The sequence below is a fragment of the Magnolia sinica genome, chromosome 9 (assembly GCF_029962835.1).
Source record: "Magnolia sinica isolate HGM2019 chromosome 9, MsV1, whole genome shotgun sequence".
Taxonomy (NCBI): Eukaryota; Viridiplantae; Streptophyta; class Magnoliopsida; order Magnoliales; family Magnoliaceae; genus Magnolia; species Magnolia sinica.
This window is the reverse complement of record NC_080581.1, coordinates 63,257,374-63,277,773: the sequence shown is the minus strand read 5'-3', so window position 1 is coordinate 63,277,773 and position 20,400 is coordinate 63,257,374. Positions and strand designations below refer to the sequence as shown.

Here is a 20,400-nt window from a genome sequence, read left to right as displayed (position 1 = left end):
ATTTTGAATCGTCGCTAAATGCAAGCTTTTTAGCGACGAAACTTTTCGTCGCTAAAAAAACTGTACAAGACTTTTAGCAACGAAAATTTTCGTTGCCAAAAATAAATTACAAAACTTTTAGCTACAAAAATTTTCGCTGCCAAAAAAAATTACAAAACTTTTAGCGACGAAAATTGTAGTCGCTAAAAATAAATTAGAAAACTTTTAGCGACGAAAAGTTTCGTCGCTAAAAAAACTGTACAAGACTTTTAGCAGCGAAACTTTTCGCTACTAAAAAAATCGTTCTATTTTTAGCGACGAAAATTTTCGTCGCGAAAAAACTGTGCAAGACTCCTAAAAAATCGTTCCACTTTTATCAACGACAATTTTCGTCGCTAAAAAAACTGTACAAGACTTTTAGCAGCGAAAATTTTCGGTACTAAAAAATTATTCTACTTTTAGCGACGAAAATTTTCGTCGCTAAAAAATTGTACAAGACTTTTAGCAGCGAAAATTTTCGCAGCTAAAAGTAAATTACAAAACTTTTAGCTACAAAAATTTTCGTTGCTAAAAGTCTCTTTTTAAAAAATTATTCTAGCTCAAAATTCCGCACAAAATTCCTGATATACACCTGTTAACAATATATTTCATCATATTCATCCTGATATACACCTGTTATATAATATATTTCATCATATTCACATTCACATCCATCTAAACCCAAACAAGAAAATCCATCCAAACATAAAAGTACATTCATCCAAACACAAACAATCTTATCCGCATCACACTTATTCACGCATAAATACATATAAGTTTAACATAATAAACAAATATACAAAAAATCGTCGTCTTCTTCCTATTTCGACAACTTCCTTACCACCTACTTTCTAGTCAAGTTCCATAGCCATGCACACTTGTTTCCTTGTCCTTGCATCTTAACATTATCGCCATCTTTCTCTTTTATCTACACCACCCAACATTTGGAAGGATCATACATGTATTCACTAAAGAAGATATGCTCAAAGATTGCAGGGTCATCCAGAGATGGAAGATCATGCTTCTTTCTAGCTTCACACTTCCCTACACTGTAATACACCTGCCAATTGAACTGAAAATCATGTGACATCATTTCTACTAGTCACTGAAAACAGGCATATGATTTGTGACTCCATAACATGTATGTGGGTTCTCTATGAACTCTAATCACAGAGTGATACCCAAAAACTGACACACTTGGTGGTCAAACTACAACTCAATGCCAACATGGACTGGCACATCAGCCACTTTTGTTGTAACAGAATTGTTTGATAACCATGATGAAGAAGAATACTTTCCAACAAAGAGCTACCAGTTAACAGCCAAGAAACTCACCTCCATCGTGACATGGCAAGCCAAAAGTTGATAAGGCATGTACTTATAGCCACTGCAAAAAGAAAAAATGAAAAACTGAGTTGTGGCTTTTGGGTTTTCTCAATGACATCATATCTTTTATTCAAGTCACAATACAGAATAAAATTTAAATCTTTCAAGGCCTGATTGAGTTTCATCGACTTAATGCAAAGATAATCTACAAGCTCAAAACAGAGCTAATCACAGGTTCACCAGGCTAGAAATAATCCATTGATCTAAATGCATCTTTTACGCTGCATTTTGAAACACACCTGAGTTGGATTGCAATTGCTCAGTTCAATTAGGTGGCAACGATTGAACTGTATTGACGGTTAGTGTTATTCATAATGGAGTACAAATTGCAATTACATTCCTTTCTAGTTGAACTTGGAGTAATGATCACACAATACAAATACTATGATAGTTTCAAATTGGTCATTTCAGCTTCACTGAAATGATTATTGCATTTCTAGATGATAGCTTCACTGAAAAATGGTCTTTGTGAAAGCTCAGGAGCATTGGACTATTAGATCTCCTTCAGCTTTCTTTGTCCAATGCACCTCACAACTTTCTAAAGACTCATTATGGTGTAGAGAACACACAAAATAGTCACTTAAATACATCCAGACAAATCACGGTAGCACTTCTCCAACATTCAAATTTTTCAAAACCAAATTGGAAAAAAAGAGAATCAAAGTAAACTAAATCAGATTTGAAAGTTGGTCAAATCATAAATAGGCGGATTATGGACGGAGACATTGTTTTCATTAATAGGCCACCTAGTACTCATAAACATTCATTACAAGCATTTTCTGTCTATGTGCATGACGACCATACTGTTAAGATCAATCCCCTTATTTGTGCTCCCCCTAGGTGCAGATTTTGATGGGGATTGTGTTCATATATTTTATCTAGTCTCTAGCAGCAAAGGTAGAAGTTTTGGAGCTGTTTAGTGTTGAAAAGCAAATCTGTAGTTCTCATAGTGGTAGTCTGAATTTACAACTGGTGCATGATTCTTTATTGTCACTTAAACTCATGTTTAGGACTTTTTTCTTGAACAAAGCGACTGCGCAACAGTTGGCTGTGTGTTTCACCAGTTTACTGGAACCTGCTTTGCTTAAGGCTCACCATACAGGTCCTCTGTGGACTGTTTTGCAAATGGTACAGAGTGCTTTACCTGCATTTTTTTACTACTTTGGGGAGAGGCATTTGATCAGTAAAAGTGAAATGGTGAGGATTGATTTCAATAGAGATTTACCGCAGTCATCATTCACAGAGATTGTTACTTCTGTTCTTGACAAGAAGGGAATAGAAGAGGTTGTTAAGTTCTTTAATATGTTGCAGCCATTGCTGAAGGAGATTCTCTTTTAGAAGGATATAATGTTGGCCTGAATGATTTTGACATTCCCAAGACTGTTACTGAAGATATAAAGAAGAAAATTCAGGACATATCACCTTTGCTGCTTCACTTGAGATCAAATTACAATGAACTTGTAGAGTTGTTAGTGGAAAGCTACCTGAAAACTATAAAACTGCCAATCGTGACTCGTATTCTAAAGTTATCTGCTTTGGGTAATTTGATAGATTCTAAAAATGATTCAGCTATCAGTAAGGTTGTTTAACAACTTGGCTTTTTGGGGCTTCAACTTTATGACCAAGGGAAGTTTTATTCAAGGCGTTTGGTTGAGGATATGAGTTTCCACTTCCAAAATAAGTATTCTGTTAATGGTGATATGAGTTTCCACTTCCAAAATAAGTATTCTATTAATGGTGTTGACTATCCTTCTAAGGCATTTGGGTTAGTTAAGAGCTCCTTTTTTCAAGGTCTAACCCCCTATGAAGAGTTGGTCCATTCCATATCATCCAGGGAAGTGTTGATCCGTTCTTCCAGAACTTTGTTTAAAAATCTAATGGCCACACTTAGAGATGTCGTTATCTGTTATGATGGGACAGTGAGAAACCTCTGCAACAATTCTATAATTCAATTTGAGTATGGACAGTGGACAAAAATAGTCCTGGCAGGTCTCTTGCTGGTGAACCAGTTGGTGTATTAGCTGCTACTGCAGTATCAAATCCTGCATATAAAGCAGTTCTTGATTCTTCTCAGAGCAACAACTCTTCATGGGAGTCGATGAAGGAAATACTTTTGTGCAAAGTTAACTTCAAGAATGATATTATAGATCGGAGAGTTATTCTATATTTGAATGAGTGCTTCTATGGGAAAATGCATTGCAAGGAGAATGCAGCATATTTAGTTCAGAATCGTTTGAAAAAAGTCGCTTTAAAGGCATCGACAAATACCTGAAAGTTCAGAAGCGGATACAGGCCTTGTTGGCCACATTCACCTTGATAAGATGCGCTTGAAGTACTCGAGCGGAGCATGGATGAGATCATGCACTCTTGTCAAGAGGTTATAAATTGCTTTGGGAGAAAGAAGCACGCTCTTTCACCTTTTTTTAAGAAGATTTATTTGTCTTCCTGCGAATGTTGCACACTTCAGCAATAATGTGATGAGAAGTGGTCTCACTGCCATGCTTGCACTTCTTCTACAAACAGCAGGAACATTCATATCAAACAGCACTGAGTAGATTGTCTCTTTCAGTTGTCTTCTAAATGCCTTAGCAGATTCAGTATCTGAAGAAAATGAAAAATAATAATAATAAAAAGGTATCAGTTTAACTGAAAATGCACCCAAATAAATTGAACGTACCCTATATGGTTGACTTCATTTCTCCTTTCAATCATCTATCCATTACTATTGCCCTTATCAAGGAGAGATGATACCATTACCAGTTAAACTTCTGATTCCCACTAGGACACTATGCTAACTACACTTTGGGCATAACTTCCTCAATTGGGTCGGGACCACATTCTCTTTTCTTTTTTTTTCTTTTTTTTTGCACATAAATAACTAACTTTGCATATGCATTCCATGTTAGCACTAATGCCATTAAGATAATTATCAATCAAATGCAGATTTGAGAACTTGATTATGCTCTCGTATCAATAGAAGACTTTATTTATGTCGGATCTCTCCAAATTAGTAGCACTCCACGCTTGCTTTGAAACAACATTTATAATTATAGAGACGATATCCTGTCAGCTGAACGAAGTAAATGGAGCACAACAACAGTAGCAAAAAAACAAAAAAACAAAAGTCCATGTACCCTGAGAGTATCCAATTCAGGCCCTCCTAAGGCATCATAGTAGTGATCTATTGGTAAAACATCAATTTCAACAGTCTGTGTACTGTTAACCTCTGGTTCTCATTTTTTGGAATTGTATAATCATAAAGCAATGGAAATAATGTGAAATTAGATGATATTTTTTTGGAATTGTACCTTCTGATCACGCATAGGCTGCAGATGAAACACATTCCAGAACTTCTTACCTGCATCAGTTCAAACAACTTAGAAGCACTTTACAGAAGAAATGGTAAAGAAAAAAAATCAAAGAAGACCAATGATTTCAATGTCCATCTTATGCATTTGAACCAAAATCCCATTCTTTCAAGCATAGAGAGGAAGAGAAGAAATCTAAAATTGACATCTTATTATATTAGAGCAAACACAAAACGTAAGTTCATAATATAATGGATATAGACTAGAAACAAAAGAAGTAACGAACAATGATATATTTATGCCATCAGGGGTATATCCATTCAACTCACAATTTCTGCATTTTGGTCATATCCCCCAATGCAGGGAAAGGCATGCTCGATCCATTCAAATCAGATATCCTCCTGAAAATCAAAATATATTGGATTCAATAAAGTAATTCATTTCATACCACTTCCAAGGCTGGGTATGAATCCAAGAAAATTCTAAGTAATAAAGCAGCAAGAAAAGAACATGGAATGTGCCCTCACAGTTCAGTTAGATTCACCAAGAAAGAGATGTTGGAAGGAATAGGTCCCGTCATAGATGTGCCTTGCATATGCCTGCAGTGGTTTAGAATCATGGTTCATATAGATGTTCTCATATAGAAGCAAGAAGCAATTTACATTGAAAACATATCAAATAAAGTTCTTACGGCCTCTTGAGTCGTGTCCAGTTCCCGATGAAATCAGGGATCTTACAGAAATAATATGAATGGAGTTTAATAAGTTATAATTTCTAAATGGAAAAGACAACCCCAGTGACTAGTGAAGAATTGATATACAAGTCCGTCAAGTTTCTCAAGTTGCCGAAGGTAATAGGTATTTCTCCTGTCAAGTTATTCGAACAAGCAAGGCTGCACCAGTAATATATTGGATTATGTTAGGAAAAAAGTTTTTTTTTTTTTTTAAAAAAAACACCTATTGTTTATTATCACCATAGGCTGTATGCCAATCACTACCAACTGATCATTATCAGATGGTGGTGATAAGTGAGGCCCACACCTGCTACGCGGTGTGGACCCAGCAGGGCATTCCACTCCTTAAAATCGTCGTGGAGTCCTCTCAACACCACATATTGACCGGCAACTGATAGTGTTGAATAGCATAAACACTTCGCAATTGGTTGACCCTCAGCCATTCTGTTCACCAATGTAACCTAACAATGGCCAGCGTATATTTACACATTAATCACATTTTCTGTTTAATTAGGACATAGGAGGCAACCAGAACTAATAAATAAATAAATAACATTTAAATTTTAGAGATTCTCAATTCAGGTCACAAATCTTAGCAGCTGCTCAAATGTAATAAAGATAAGGGTGACACTATTTGCACCTGCCCTGATTGATAATGGCAACCTTCTTTCAACATTGGTGATACAACAGTACAAATTTGTACTCCTGAATTACCAAAAGTAGAAAGAAAAGATGCTAATGGAAAATATCAATCAAGATGAGTAAAGATATGAATTCCCTGAAAGATAACTATGAAATGAGAATTAGGTCACTATTTGAAAAATAAAAAAATAAAAATTGCAGTGGCAAAACAGAGAATCTTACAATCTCTCCAAGCTGCGCAAATTACCAAGCTCTGGAGGAAGAGGTCCTTCGACCTCGTTAACTTCAATGACTCTGCAAACTCACGAATTGCATGAATAATAGTAGCTAAACGCAATTCATCTGCCTAATCAAATGAAAGTTGTGAATCACATACAGTGACTTGAGTGTCATGATGTTTCCTAGCTCCTTTGGAATTGTTCTAGAAATGTGATTTCCCAAAAGCGACCTACAATGTTCAAACAATTTTTCGGGTATGTCCCTCAGAGAGTGAGAGAGGAAGAGAGGGTTTTGTAGATTAGTTATAGAAGATTCCAGATGCAATTATGGAAGAGGACTTACAAATCGGTGAGAGGAAGGGAAGCCCATGCTGCAGGGATCGATCCATTGAGATAGTTGCGAGAAAGATCGCTATTGGACAAGAGCAGAAATTACGATCTAAGACCCCGATATTTGCTACGAGGCAAAATAAAAGCGAGAGAGAGAGAGAGAGAGAGAGTGAAATACCTCTCTTTGGGCGCGGCTCTGTTTTGAGCGCGCGCCCAAATTTGGGAGACGGATTGGCTACTGGTGGAGGGTGCTCTGTGGGCCCCACCATGATGTATGTGTGTCATCCATTCTGTTCATCTATTTTTAGAGATCATTTTAGGGCTTCATAGAAAAATTGATAGGTATATAAGTCACAGGTGGACCACACCACAGGAAATCAATAATGATTGGATATCCACTATTAAAATCCTCCTAAGGCCCACTGTATTGTTTATTTGAAATCTAATATGTTGATTAGGTCATAAAGACCCGGATGAAGGGAAACTATAAATATCAGCTTGATCTAAAACTTTTACGGCCCCCATAACGTTTTTAATGGTCAACGTTCATCCAACACTTTTTCTTGTAATGTGGTCCACTTGAGATTTAGATATACCTCATTTTTTCTCTTATATCATAAAATGATCTATAAAAATAGATGGACGGCATGGATTAAATACATACATCATGGTGTGGCCCACAGAGTACTAACCACAAGCCAGTGGATGGTGTCAGGGGGAGTGGCCAATTTGTTCTCTTTTATGTGGTGTTGTTCATTTAATTAATATTTGGATATGAATCATTTTTTAAATAGTTCTCTAAAACGATCTTAAAAAATGGAGGAACAGTGTGGGTTAACTCCAAATTTTCGATAAATATAAAACTCAAGTGGACCATGCGACACAAAATAGTGTGGAATAATGATTTCCACCGTTGATACCTTCCTTGGGCGCATAATAATGTTTATTTGACATCCCTCATGTTTATAATATCAAAAAGATATGAATGAAGAGAAAACACAATATGATATGAATTGTTGTGCGCTAACTACGATAACAGTGTAAAATCTACTTCGTCCATCATTTTCTCCGAACTATGATAGAATGAGATTTAAAAAATGAGATAGATCCATTGTCTAAGTGGGCCATACTATGGGGAAACAGTGAGAACAAATACATTAACCATTGCAATCTTCCCGGGGATCACCATGATGTTTTATTATAAAATATTTTAAAATTTTTTTATATATAGATGAGCATGTTAAGAGATAAAAAGCTTTTCACCAATAGATTTTATGCCAAATCTCTACTATGCAAAACCAGAGAGAAGACCTGATCTTGTCAGGTCCAAGTCCTTTTAGGTCCGGATCTTATTTTTGAAGACCTGGACCTAAATCCAATTGGCTTTGTGCACTTATCGAATCATTGGATCTAAGCTTTTAAGTCGGGTTTGAGATAGATAAGATTATTTACATGGTCGAGCTCACCCCAATTAGTTGGGATATGGCTTAAATGATGATTTGTATTTCATTTGTATCGACGAGTTTGTGCAATAGATGTTTGTAGGAGCATAAGAGAGCATGATAAAGTTGTGTTTGTGTTTCTATAAGGTTACACTAATCCTTGTTTAAATCATAAGGAAATTTTCTTGACAAATGTATTTGGACATTTCTTATTTTTTAGTAGTATTTTATATGGTTTCAAATAAGGTCGGGATCACTGCATACATATATATATATATATATATATATATATATATATATATATATTATTTGAAAAGGTTCCATACGGTCAAGCTGTGTGGGCCCCACCGTGATGGGTGTCGAACATGTACCCCATCAGTCAGATGCACCATTCCATGGTGGGCCTGCGGCTTAAAAATCAAGTCAATCCATGGCATGGGGCCCAAAACAGTTGCAAGGTTAGTTACGGTGGTACCAGCGCCATGGGTGCGCGCCTCATATACACGCACATGGCTTGAGAGTCACATTTATATAAATATCCTGCAGACTACTGGATTATTTCCGTCGCCAAAACGCCCTAATCCCTCCAAAATGCCCAAAATGCCCAAACGCGAGCTCCATCTCCCTCTCTTTCGATCTCCCTCTCCCGATCTCCCTCTCCCTCTCTCAATCTCCCTCTCCTTCAATCTCAACCCTCTCCCTCGATCTCCCTCTCCCGATCTCAACCCTCTCTCTCGATCTCCCTCTCACTCTCCCTCCCTCTCTCGATCTCCCTCTCTTTCGATCTCCCTCTCCCGATCTCCCTCTCCCTCTCTCAATCTCCCTCTCCTTCAATCTCAACCCTCTCCCTCGATCTCCCTCTCCCGATCTCAACCCTCTCTCTCGATCTCCCTCTCACTCTCCCTCCCTCTCTCGATCTCCCTCTCCCTGCAACATCAACCATCCCATGACAGTCCCCACACATGGGGTTTCTAATATTGTAGAAGCAACAACAGCAGCTCCATATGGGGTATGTGATTTGTCGTCCACGGTTGAATAGGGAAGACTGAAGGGAGGGAGTGAGTGCAGTAGCAGCAGTAGAAGCATGCAGACAAGTACATCAACGTTTTCACCATTATTTGCATCTGCTTTGTATAACAAGATAGGCTTTTGTAACTTACCCTGCTCGGACTTGGGTTGAGCTTTGTGTATATGTCCTGGGCTGTACTCGGTCTAGAATATTTTGGCTTATCACGAGCATGGCTTAGGTTCAAAATTACAGGCCGGGCTTAAGCTTGGACAGAGCTCGACCCAGCCCTAACTCGGCCCATTGACAGCCCTAAACCTGCCTCCTCCGGTAGAGGATCAAATGTTTTACGTGATAGTATTGTCCTCGGCCCGAGGATTAGGTTTATCGCCCTCCATCCAATAAGAAGCGGGTTGCGTACTGAGTAACTCAGTACGTCAAGCTTACTGAGTAAACTCTGTGCGCCCCACTGTCATTTATGCATTGTATCCACTCCATCCATCTATTTTAACACATTATTTTAGGGCTTTCTACCAAAAATAGAGTATATAAAAATCTCAATTGGATCACACCATCGAAAACAGTGTGAATTGAACATCTACAGTTGAAAATTCTTGGGGGCAACCGAAGTTTTAGATTAAGCTAATGTTTGTTTTTTCCCTTCATCCATGTCTGTCTGATATCATGAATAGGTTGGATGTCAAATAAACATCACTGGGGGCCTTAGAAAGTTTTCAATGGTGGAAATCAATACTTTCACTTTTTCCTGTGGTATGATCCACTTGAGCTTTGTATATGTATCAATTTTGGGTTGAACCCCTAAAATGATCTGAAAAAACGAATAGACGGCATGGATAAACCACATGCATTCTCGGTGAGCCCAACCGAGTTTACTCTGTACGATAAGAGCGTACTGAGTAACTTAGTACGCAATCCAATTTCCATCCAATATTAGCGCTGCCTGAGTCAATGCGACTCCTGGCCTTCTTCCAAACCAAACCCTAGGCTATACGGTCTCTCTCTCTCTCTCTTTCACAGAGATTTCCAGATGGTGGAAGCTGTGAAAATGCCGCAGCCACTACCAGCTCCGCAGCCGCTTCCGGCTCCTTCAAAACCTCGTAAGCTTCTCTTCGAAAATCTCTATCTCTCTCTCTCTCTCTCTCTCTCTCTCTCTCTCTCTCCCCTTGATTTCTTGAATTTTAATCCATGTAGTTCGTTTTTCTCTTGCGGTAGTTGAATCATGTCAAAATATAGAAATTTCATTTCGTAAATGCCGATGCGATCTTGTCACGTGTGCCATCTTGGCACACTTGTTGCCTGATATGGGCCACTCATCTAGTGGGGTTGGGGTGCCACCGGGGGGTTTGCGGCTCCGTGACCACAAAATCGAGATTTCCACTCATTTGGCGGGTCGTTGTCATTTTTCTCATACGTATGTGGCCCACCTGATCTTTTGGGCAAGGGTATGTTTACAGTTGACTCCACCTGATGAATTGATGGGGTCTTTGAGACGTGTTCTATGGTGGCATGTGTGGTGGAATGGCTTGCATTTCTCCATGCATTTTGTGCTCAATGTGTTAATTTTCATTGAGGCAGCTTGTTTTATTTGATTTCAAGACCTGAATTCCTGATCAAGCTCATTTTCAAATCTCTACGCTTTTTCTTGGTGGATTACATAGTCATTTTGGGCAGGACTGCAACTGGTACATCAGTGTGACTTGAACCCTGGTCTTTGCCAGTCTGGGGTGTTCACTGCCGGCTCAATCAACATGTTAGGATCTACTCTTTAAGTGTTGTAGGGTGTGGATTTTCACTAATTGTATGATCCCTGTACAAGGATATGCACAATATGGGTTTTTGGTTTGTAATGGTGAACCCATTACCACAGTTTAGCCATCTAGGCTGTTGGGTTGTTGCGCATGCTCGTGTATGGACTATACCCCAAAATTTGCCTTGATGGAGCAATCCTACCCTTTGAATATGTTGACTAAGAATTAATTGTCAGTAAATGAAATACGTCAATGGTTTGCGTTCAACTAAAAAAAGGGATCAAGCTTGGCGACCTAGATATTCCAATTGATGCTTGCACAATTACCCATAGGCAAGATTGCGTGAGTAGCTTAGTAGATTGAAAGAAGCTGCACCAACCCAACAAGCTTCTTCTCTAATGACACCGCCAACTACCAAGCCACCAAGATTCCCCCTTGAACTTCCATATTCAATTTTCACAAGCCTAGGCACCAAAAGGTCAATCTTCTCCCAATGCTTGACATAATTAAAAACTGACCAAGTTCCAACCACCACCCCATATTGAGGCATTGGTGCCTTAAAAGCTTCAGTACCAGTCTTAACTTATGATGAAGTGTTCAATTCTTTCCTTCACTACAAATATCAATGACAAGATATTACAAGAAAGCTCACCTACTTTCTTCTTTCCATATTCCCCACATACAAGCTAAAGGGAGCAACCTCCATACAACTCACCGACTCAATTGGAAGGACCCTACAATCCACCATTTAAAAGATCCACAATCTACTTTGTAATGACCATGAACGTTGAGTAACTTAAAGAAGAAACCCCCAGACTTTCCTCACCATTTATAAGTCAAAGGCTTAAGAGAGGTCAACTTTCTATAGTCAGAAGAAAGGTCTACTTACTTTTCTATAACCAGAAAAAAAGGTCTGGTTATAGAAAAGTAAAAATATCAATGCAAGAAGTTTTTAATGGTGAGATTTCAATCAACACTGTGTGACCAACTTGAGAATTTGATCTACCTCAGTTTTGGGTTCATAGTATAAAATTATCTGAAAAAATGTATGGAAAGCATGGATGGGACATATACTTCATGTTGGGGTCCACAGAGCACCAACCTCTAGCCATTCCTTAAAATAGAGGTTTTATATGAACCTTTAGCAGATGGTTAGTTGTCATGCAACCTATTCATAAGATCATACGGGCATGGGCAAAGGGGAAACATTAAAATAAGCTTGATCCAAAACTTCTATGGCCCTTAAGAAATTCTATATAGTAGATGTTCATGGGTGACATTGGTTCCATTTCTTTATAGGCCTGAGCATTTTATGAAGAAGTCAACATCTTTTAATATTCATATATTTCTTTTGTTAATGATTTAAATAATCCCTTCCCTTCTCTAATACAATATATATATATATATATATATATATATATATATATATATATATATATATATATATGGACACACACACCTGCACATGCACACAGACATATATGTTGAGGTGCATATGAAATAGACACACACAACATCCATGTTGTAATTACAATTATCTATAATGGCATTTATATTTCTAAGGTCGATTATAATCTTTATATGCCATTCTACCCATTCATAAGTGACTCCAACATCCATGTTGTAATTACAGATATCTATAATAATAATAATAATTTGTTCATTATAGTGCATAGACAATAGTTATCATTGTGGTTACAGTGATTCATTATGTGACAGGTTTTTAGGTGAGATGAACGAGTTTCAAAACAAAACCAGTCTGCGGTTTTGAGAAGCAATTCCCAAGATGTATGTGTGTTTCAATGGCCATCTGCACCTTGAAAGCATCCAATGGAAGGTAAAGAAAGCCTAAACTATTGGAGTGGCCTGGCCATTTGGACAGGCCGTGTTTATGTATTTGCTCAAAATTAATGGAGCAGACCCGGATGTGCGTCGGAGCTATCCGGAAGAGCGGGTGACCATGGAAGGTGGGAATCGCTGTTATGACCATGATGGTTGTCCATTTCCTATGGACAACATTGGAGGGGCCTGGCCATTTGGACAGACCGTGTTTATATATTTGATCGAAATTAATGGAGTAGACCCGGATGTGCGTCGGAGCTATTCGGAAGAGCGGGTTCCCTGGAAAGAGGGAACCGCTATTATGATCATGATGAAGCTGTCCATTTTTTATGGACAGCATTGGAAGGGGCCTGGCATTTATGTCGGATGGCCTTGTTTATATCTATATTTGCTTTGCAGGGACCATACCCTTAACCTAAACCAAAACCTATGACCTAAAACCTTAACCTATAACCTAAACCTCAATCTTAACCTAAACCTAAACCTTAACTTAAAACCTAAAACCTAAACCTAAATCCAAAACCTAAATCTAAACCTTAACTTATTCTCAATTCCCTAAACCTATATCTTATAACTTAAACCTAAACCTTAACCTATACCTATAACCTTAACCTAAACCAAAACCTATGACCCAAAACCTTAACCTATAACCTATAACCCAAACCTATTCTCAAATCCGATTTCCTAAACCTAAACCTTGACCTATTCTCAATTCCCTAAAGCTATAACCTATAACCTAACCTAAACCTATCCTCAAATCCCAAAACCTATAACTATAACCTAAACCTTAACCAAAAACCTATAACTTAACCTAGCCTAAACCAATAACCTTCACCTAAACCTAAACCTAAACATATAACCTAAAACTATTCTCAAATCCCTAAACTTAAACCTAAACTTATAACCCAAACCTATTCTCAAATCCCTAAACCTAAACCTAAACCTAAACCTTAAAAGCTTCTCAAATGCCTAAACCTAAACCTATAACCTAAACCTATTCTCAAGTCCCTATCCCTAAACCTAAACCTATAACTTAAACCTATTATCAAATACCAAAACCTAAACCTTTTCCTTTAATGTATTCTCAAATGCCTAAACCTAAACCTACACCTAATCCTAATCTCAACTCCCTAGCCTAAACCTAAACCTAAACTTGAAAACCCAAACCTAAACCCGGTTCCGAACCCGAACCCAATTTCCTAAACCTAAACCTTGACCATTCCTCATTTCCCTAAAGCTGTAACCTATAACTTAACCTAAACCCATAACTATAACCCAAACCTATTCTCAAATCCCTAAACCTAAACCTAAACTTACACCTAATCCTAATATCAAGTCCCTAGCCTAAACTTAAACCTAAACTTGAAAACCCAAACCTAAACCCGTTCCCGAACCCAAGTGCCGAAAGAGAAATACATATGTAAAAAATCAAAGCTCCATAAGTCCGTTGCACGCTCTAAGCTCAATGCTGTTGCAACCTGACGCCACCTGCACGCATCTATCGTACATAAGCTTATATAAAGCTTAGTGAGTGGTGAAAGTGTAATGAAAGTGTAACGACCTTGGAATTTCTGTGCTAATCTTTCCTTAAGTAGTTGTTTTGGGGTAATTAGCGCTTTACTCGATTGCTTGTGAAATCCGCATCAATCACTTTAAATTGTATCTGCATGGCTCTAAACGTGTAGATTAGTGAGCGCTACGTTACTCTGAAATCTGGGATTCATCGCTAAATCCAGTTGTTCTGGAGAATTTTTGGAAGATCTGGATCGGACCTGGACAGCGCGTCGAAAGTCCGATGGCGATGATCTTAGGCTGTTGTGGTCACCGAGTTGGGCTTGATATTCACCTCGAAAATCAAGTCGATCTGATGTTCTAGGTCGATTTGCTTGAGTTCGGAGTGAAGAGTGTGAGAACGGTTGGAATTTATTAAGCTTTTATTGCAATCTGAGTCGTGTCGCTTGTGCGACGATTTTAAGCATTCTGACCGTTGGATTCTGACCCAATTTCACCCTCTGATCAGGATGGTTGGCCCAGGCATATCCTAGTGCTTGTGGACCTGATCGAGTTTCCGTGACCGTTGAATTGAGTGTGGTCCGCCACGGCTGATCTGAAGAGCCGGTCGGTATGAAATCTCTGCTTGACCTAGATCCATGGTCAAGGAGCTTAAGTCCGACCTTTCGTGGTTATAGGCCCACCAGAAGTGCTTCGTTGGATCGAGAAAGGCTTACTTTGGTTATAACCTAAGTATACCTTGACCCTGGAGTTATTTCCATCATTTTAAGGCCTATATATAGTCCTTAAACCCTAGCTCTCATTTCCATACGAATTTTCTCTAACCCTAGCTTGGAAAGAGAGTGGAAGAGAGAGAGAAAGTGAGAGAGATAAGTTGGTGAATCATCTTGATTCTTCCTTGTTCTTCTTCATCTTCGAACCTTCACTTTGAATCGTTCTTCTGACGATTCTGAGTTCCTTTGGGGTAAGTTAAGCTAACCCTAACCTGTGTTAGAGCTTAGATTAGTTTTGGTGTTGTTGTATCTCATTTCTATCCTTATTTTAGGGTATTCTAGCGCCGTTGACGAAGACAACTCGTCTAAATCAGTTCGGCGGTTCTTTCTTCGCTTAAGGTGCGGACTTTAAGTGTATAGGTTATGGTTTTCAAGGCTTTCAATCCCAGTTAGTGATTTATTCTTGCTATGGATGAGATTTCACATGTCATATGTTGTGTTTACATTGCTTTCCTGATATGCATGTGCTATATTGAGATTTGTGTATTCTAAGTGTATTTATAAAGTACCGTATACGTATAAAATACGCACTTGTGTTTGCCATGATTATTTGTCATGTATGTATGCTAGATGCATGTATGACGACTCCTTGGTAAAAGGAATTGTCTAAGTGCATGTATTTCAACATGCGTCATGTATGTTGTTCCATGTATGCTAAGTGTTTGTAGAAATGCATGAATGATCTAAGTGTAACTTATTACACTTGTTGCGGGCGTTGAGAAGTGATTCTCAATACTCCTATGGATGCGCATGTTTTCCTTTATGCAGTTACATTCCAAGTTATTTAAATTCAAGCATCTCCTATGCTTACATTTATGTTAAGTTGATATTCTTCAGATGTGTATGTACCATGAGTTGAGTTGTTGATCCATTACTGCTTTACATTCCATATGAATATCTGTAGTTGTGTAAGGTGTTTGGGACTATGCCTTAGTCCAGGAAATCGGTAATTGACCCTATATACGTGGTTGAGATTGCTTTCGCCACGTAAGACGTATTAGACGAACCCGAGTCGTATTAGAGTTGTCGGCAGTGGTTTGGCCACGCGGAGTGTTTGCGCACTCTATGTCGCTCAATTCAACGTGCGCTCGTGCTAGTCGAGTTCGTCAAGTAACCCGATTGTCCGATGTATGTTAACCTTGTATGGACGCTATTGCTTGAATCTAGGGTACCGAACTTACTAGTGAAATCCTATTAACTATGGTACTTGATCCGCTAAGACTCATGAGCTGGACATGGTGGTATGGGACACCGTGGTCGAGCTGTCGGCCTACGCTGGGGTGACGAGCCTCCCCGTAGTGACCAGTGAGCAACTAAACTCGTGAGCCGATTATGGTGGTATGGGACACTATATTCGTTTTTGTCGGCCTACATTGATTGGTGACGAGCCCTTTGTAGTGACCTCGAGCATACCTGGATACCGCAAGGAGGTGACGAGCCGATCTGTGGTAGTAAGGGCATGAAAGGTGTGCATTGATTGGTGACGAGCCCTTTGCTACGACCTCAACTATATGATCGTATGAGATATCTAGGATTGACGACCCTAGTATGGATCACTGTTTGGACGGTGATATGAGGAAGGTATCTTAGCTTCCCAATCCTGTTGTGTGAAATGGACTAATAACAACTTGGTAATCATATCCATGCACCGCATTTGCATGTGCTTTGTAGATGTGGCGCACTTTGAGGCGATGTCATACGTAACGTAAGATGAAGACGCTGAGGGTGTACGCGTGAGGGCACGCATCATATTGCATTCATACTTGTATTAACAAGAGTACTTAGGATTTAATTACTTATCCTGCTTTATCATTACTGTTTGATTGAACTGATAACATGTTAACCAGTGCCTTATTGTTCCACTGAGTTGATCACTCACTCCCACGTTTCTGGGGCAGTGTTACACACCCACCAGACTCTGTCTTAGGCCCTGATGTTGCAGATGTGGATGCGACGTCTGAGGCAGAGCGGGAGCTGGATGACGACGAGGCTGCCTTCTCCTATATGCAGTTTTCAGACGGGTTCTAGCGAGCCTCGGTCTGTTGCGCGGGATCTCTGGGATTATTTTTGGGGACTGAAATGATGTAACTTGATACTTAAATTTTGATAAATAACACTTTCACATGATCTGGATTGTATATGTAATTCAGGGATTTACACTTGTACATATTTTACTATAAGTCTTCCGCTTGCTTTATTCACTTATCCCTGAATCATATCTGTGTTTTGGCTTAATCTATTCTATGTTTTATGCACTAATATAGTCAACATACATTCATCATTAATTATGTTGCATAAGTGATGTTGTGAAACTCGAGAGCTGAGTTATGCTCGACCCCCGAATTTCAGGGCGTTACAGAAAGTGTGTGCACAAGGTAAGTGCCAAGAAAGCAATATCAGAGTAAGCAGAAGTACTGACAAGTCCATAAGTCATACAATATCAGGGTACACAACGCAAATCAATTATGCAAATGATGAGTTAAAGCGAGCCAAATATTAGATGCCGAGGATACAATGTCATAAATCATACAATATTGAAATAAGCGAAAATATACTGATAAGCCTACGAGTGTCATCAGTCGTACCAGGGCTATGCGATGCAAGGCATGAGTACTAATGGCCATATCAATGCAGAAACATGGCAACCCAAAATGCTAAGTATTGTACATGCAATGTAATATGCGGTGCGAATGAAATGACCAAGCTGGAGTGAAGTCGGGATGATAGTACGTAGTATCGCAGGCTATGGGTCCATCACAAGGGACTTCTATCCAAACCAGTCCCATACCTAAATTTGGATTGTTAGACTTAATGTGGTGAACTCCTGATCTCAGGTTAGTCGTGCCCCCAACCGAAATCCTGGCCATGCGAAGGTACACAACAATTAGTTGCACACCACCAGCTCGAGTGAATAGTGAATGAAAAGAATGCATAAGTATGCATCTCCTACTCAATAAGTCCATATATCAGTACAGTTCCTTTTTGGGATCATCGCCAGGGTCTAGTACACCTCATTGCACCTACCGCCCCATCAAGCGCACAACTGGGTAAGTCAAAGAGACCTCACTATCCATCTGGCCAGTAGTCTGCCAATACCTACCCGGCTCGTTGATAGTAGACCCATTCCTCCAGCTGGTCAAACTCAGCCTAGCTATACCTACTCCCTAGGGCGGGTAAGGCTACACCCCCTCCCAACCGACCACGACACAATGGGAGACGCGGCCTCCTTGTATTCGACACTCGGGCGCTTATGTACATCCACTCGGTCTCGACGTAGGGGCATCCTCTAGTACTAAGAGGGTTTTAAGGATTTTCACCCAAGGCCATCTATGGCAGCCCGATGCCTGAACCAAACATTTTCGGTGTTCCATCTGGCCATTCACGATATGCCTATGGAGGCAACGGCCCTGATGTCGCTAGGGCGTACAGTAATCACAATACACAATATAAGATGCATGAGTCATACAATCCAGTCATGCACCAATCCTGCGTATATCGTGCGCTCATGTGAGATAACCTTCTCCTATCAGAGAGTCTCATAACAACCTACCCAATGACATATGTAATGGTCAACCACATCTCATAACAAACATGCAAATGATGCGTATGGGCATGTATCATGATGCTATGCGGTCACATACTCATAATTGGTATCAATAACCAGTATCGACAATCAACCTCGATAATGTGGACATTTAACCAACATTGCCCCAAGGCATGGCCCATATAAAGCCTAACATACAGTGGACTTGGCCTCACACCAGGGCCAAATATACAACACCATGGGCCTCACTCAAGAGCTTAATACACATCACGATGGGCCTCACTCATGGGCCACATATACATTAAGTGGGTTGCATCTCACATGTCTAATATACATTGTAATGGGCCGCTCCCACGGGCCTAATATACATTAAGTTAGGCCTCACCATATGGGGCCACATCCCATGGGCCTCGAATACATCACAATGGGCCTCGACAATCGGAATCAGCCTCAACAATTGGAATTGATACTCGAAATTGGCCTCAATACTCAACCTCAACAATCAAAATCGGCAAATTAGTCAAGACAATCGAAATCAATCGATAATCAGAATTGGAAAATCGGTCACGTCAACAAAAAATCAGCAATCAACCTCAATTGCTAATCGGCAATCGGCCACGACATTAGAATCGGTCAATAATCGGAATCGGTAAATCGGTCACGTCAATCGGCACCGATAATCAGCATCGATAATATGCACCGGTAATCAGGGTCGATAATCGGCACCGATAATCAAGGTCGATAATCAGTATCGGCCTCGATAATCGGCACCGATAATCAGCAGATAAACAAAGCGGGGTCCATAGATTATATCAAATCCGATAGCATAGAGTCATCCGTCTACAGTGAATGGGGCCCACTTATTTCGGTTAACCCACAAAGAGAATGGGCCTAACAAGGCCTAAGGGAAGGTCACAATGAGGACGTCTAACCATCATTGCCCCTCAATGTGGACATCTAACCAACATTGCTCCCAAGGAGTGGCCTACATAGGGAATTCATACATAATGTAACAGCCACACATACATCACATTAGGCCTCGCTCATGGGCCTCACATACATCGCATCGAGTCGATTGAGTGGGCCGATTCAAATGGGCCGATTCGAATGGGCTGATTCGAATGGGCCAAATTAAATGAGCCGATTTAAGTGAGCTGATTAAATGGGCTAAATTAAATGGGTCGATTCGAATGGCCCGATTCAAATGGGCTGATTCAAGTGGGCCGATCAAATGGGCCAAATTAAATGGGTCGAATCAATGGGCCGAATGTATATCAAATTTGGCTCACCCTTATGTATTTGAGATCCAACATATTCATAAGTTATCAAGGAGATAGATGAAATGAAAATAATTACCAACTTAATTGGAAACTACCATGGCCCTTAAGAGTTTGAACGGTGGATGTCACTGTCCACTATTTAAATGGTGGGGTCCACTTGGACTTTAGATCTAACCCACTCTTTTGTTCATGCCATAAAATGATATCTCCAATGATTGGACAGTTTGTATACAACACATGCATCATGATGGGTCCCACAGACAGACGGCATTGATAGAATAGGTGGGTCCCACGGAACTTGCTGCTGTGTACAGCAGCTGGGCCCGTAGACCGGCTGACGTCTAAAAGGGCAGCCATATAGCTGTCGTACATGCAGCTTCGCTGCCTTTAAGAAAAGATGCCTTTGAGAAAAGTAGAGGTGGGTCCCCCGTAGGGCCCACCCTCATGGATGTATATATCTATCGCATATATATATAAATATTATATTTTATTAAAATATATAACATATCATATTATAATATATAACATATCATATTATATATTAAAATGATATAATATAATATATTAACATTATATTAATAACTTGCAACGTCCAGG

The 20,400-nt window shown here is 39.5% G+C and overlaps 1 long non-coding RNA gene and 1 pseudogene across 1 annotated transcript; one reads left to right on the top strand and one right to left on the bottom strand.

Moving 5' to 3' along the window:
* The first annotated feature begins 2,089 nt into the window (after window positions 1-2,089).
* On the top strand, window positions 2,090-3,877 carry LOC131255034 (DNA-directed RNA polymerase V subunit 1-like; annotated as a pseudogene).
* Window positions 3,878-5,526: 1,649 nt separating this feature from the next.
* On the bottom strand, window positions 5,527-6,722 carry LOC131256372 (uncharacterized). The gene is made up of 4 exons (XR_009176778.1): window positions 6,649-6,722; window positions 6,464-6,535; window positions 6,310-6,381; window positions 5,527-5,604 (listed from the first exon to the last, which is right to left on the bottom strand). It is a non-coding gene; the product is annotated as an uncharacterized LOC131256372 (long non-coding RNA).
* Between the last annotated feature and the right edge of the window lie 13,678 nt (window positions 6,723-20,400).